Below are 3,061 nucleotides of genomic sequence, written 5' to 3' on the forward strand. Positions count from 1 at the left end.
CATCTCTCTCAGTTTTTATGTTTGTACCTGTAGCTTTCTCACATAAACCCTATGCTGAATCATAAAAGCTTGCTTTCTGTGGTAATGAGAATTAAGCCAGAGCAAAAATGGTCTGCTTTTCTGTGGAGACTTCTGCTTCCAAGGGCAGTTTTGGTGGAGGACAAGGCTTTCACAGCAGTGATCAAGAGGACCTGCTGTATTTTATGCTCTCTGGAACTTAGTGGCTCTTTTTTTTCTTTTTTCTTTTTTTTTTTTCTTTTCTTTTTATTTTTTTAGAAAACTATACATTTTGCAGACAGCTTATAGATGAAAATAAGTAGAATAAAAGCCAAGTTAATCAGTTATTTTCTCCGAATTACTTGTTGAATATGAAGGAGAAGGATTTTGGGGGAGCTGCTGAATATTTGCCCCCCTGTTTACTCCCAACTTTCTTCACAGTTTCTAGCCTTTTTCCTTGGGCAGCAGGCACAGCACATGATTTGACAACGAGCCCACTAGGTGGCAATGGCCTACATATCTGCTGCAGGCAAGAGAAAATCATCTGGAAAATTCTGGACAGAGAGCACTGAAAGAAAAGTGACTTGGTGATTCATGTCTTCAAAGAGGAAAATGTAGAAAGCCTGTCAAGGTATAGAGCATCAAGGAATTTTGAGAATCACAGAATGGTTTGGGTTGGAAGGGACCTTAAGGCTCATCTAGTTCCAACCCCCTGCCATGGGCAGGGACACCTCCCATCAGATCAGGTTTCCCAAGGCCCCATCCAGCCTGGCCTTGAACACCCCCAGAAGGGGTATCCACAGCTTCTCTGGGCAGCCTGTGCCAGTGCCTCAGAATTCCTGATTAAGAAACAGTTAAAAAAAAAAAAAAAAAGTAAGGTTACCTGATATTCATCTTGACACAACCAGCAGGAACAATTCTTCACATCCATGAAATGATGTAGTCCAAGACAAGATAGACAAAATATTGATGACAACTGCATTTCAAAAGCTTCGTCTAGTCCTTTACATCTCACTGTTTACCTGACACATCCAAATCTTTACAGGGCTCTTTTGCCCCTCCTCTCTTTTTCTAATCACAGAATCACAGAATCACAGAATCACAGAATTTCGAGGTTGGAAGAGACCTCAAGATCATCGAGTCCAACCTCTGACCTAACGCTAGCAGCCCCACTAAACCATATCCCTAAGATAATTACTCACTCTGCCTCTTCCCCTCCTGCTCCTCACACCCAGCTCCTTCACTGTAGCCACCTTGTAGACCCTTTCCCTCTGAGCCTCATGTCCACAGGTGTCCAGCACAGCTCTGCCCCCCCTTGTGCCATGACCCCACAGTCCTCTTCCCCTGGGCTTCCATCACATCCTGCTCTAAGTCTTGTATTTGCCCAGGTCAGAAAATACTTCATCCCTCCTGAAAATCTGAGAATGCCTTACAGCATTTTAGAACAGACATAAAGGACATTTAAAAGGACAATTAAAATGTCCTTTAAAAAAAAAAAAAAAAAAAAAACAGAACAAAACAACAACAAAATTCAGCTGACTGCCTAATACTGCTTGAAAGGGAAGAAGAAGTAAGGTAAGTAGGTAGAAGTTTTCCTCAAAGAAACATGACTATTTAAAGAGGAAAACTGATATCATGTAGGACCAGTGTCTGGGAGGACTATCTATCTAATTGTTTGTTTGTTCATCCCCATGGTGTGCACGCACATCTGCTGGCAACACTTTGGCCCTGTCAGTACAGAAGCATCCCCAGTCAATGTTCCCCTCTTCATCATCGTGATGCTGCATTAAACTAACAAGCAGCTGCAGGATGTTTTCTCTGGCTGAGAGAGCAGAGTCACATGAATTAGTGTCAGGCAAGAAGAATAAGTAAAGAGGGGACAGTGAGACAGCCAGCTTTGTAAAATTACCCGAGAGAGATTGCTAACACCTAGGCTAAATGGCCACATGCTTCTCTGGGGCAAGCCTTTGGAATTGGTATAGGAATCTGGTGTAGAACACCCAAGCTTTGGGTAGCTGGGCTGTGAGCAGAAATAGAGAGCTGCAGGGTACTTCACTGGCTGTCAACAGGCCTTTATGGGACCTGGGCTCTTTTATCTGCTGGCAGCATCGTTCTATCTCACTCTCACATTTCCCAGTCTATGAGGCCAGATTCGGTGAGAGCTACATTGCACAGATATCCCAAGGGGGAACATCTTGATGTCAGTGTTCATGCAGCAGGGTAAATATCTGCCCCTGTTGTCAATGACATGAGCTCCTCCAGGGATGCATAGAGGGACCAACAGTTTCATACATTGTGTGAAGGTTCTGATGGAAAAAATTCACAGCAAGCTGGCAAATTTTTGCAGATATTATTCAACAAAGAAAAGAACACCTATAACAAGCTGTTGAGAGACAGAAATCTATGGGGAGACTCATCAGTGCTGTGGCAGATGTAACTGAGATTTAGGTGAGGTGAACTTACCCATACTGATGAGTCAGACACACAGGTCTGTCTGAGGCCAGTGATTTGGAAGATATTGTTAGAAGGTGCTCAGTAAAAATGTTTGCCTGATGCAGAGCTGCAGTAGAGGGACTTTTACTAAACAGTAACACTGAAAATTTCCTCCTAGCTGATGATATTTGAAAAACAGGACCAGCATGCAGAGTGAAAATCAGCTTTGGTAGCCTCATTGCAAAGAACCAGTCCCCTGAGCAGCAATAATACCAAATCCGAGTTTTCTAGGAATTTGTTTCTTTGCTTAGGTTCACAGATAAATAAAAACTATTCTGCAGTGCATCCTTTCCCTTGGGAAATACACAGGAGAATTCTTGCTCTGTCCAGCTGTCCATTTTCATTAAAGTTATTAAAGAGCCAAAACCTCTGAGACCTCTAGCCTTCAGTTAAACATTGCTAAAAGGTAGACAAGGGATTCAAGCACTGTTGAAAGGATAACACTGGTAGGCAGACCACTGCCCAAATGGCCTTGTGACAGGCTCCCTTTCTGAGAAATGAGAAGCTGGAAGAGGAGGAATAAAATGCCCCAGAAGCAGAGGTGGGAAGGCTACAGTGGGACTGCACAGAG

The sequence above is a fragment of the Aythya fuligula genome, chromosome Z (assembly GCF_009819795.1).
Source record: "Aythya fuligula isolate bAytFul2 chromosome Z, bAytFul2.pri, whole genome shotgun sequence".
NCBI classification, from domain to species: Eukaryota; Metazoa; Chordata; class Aves; order Anseriformes; family Anatidae; genus Aythya; species Aythya fuligula.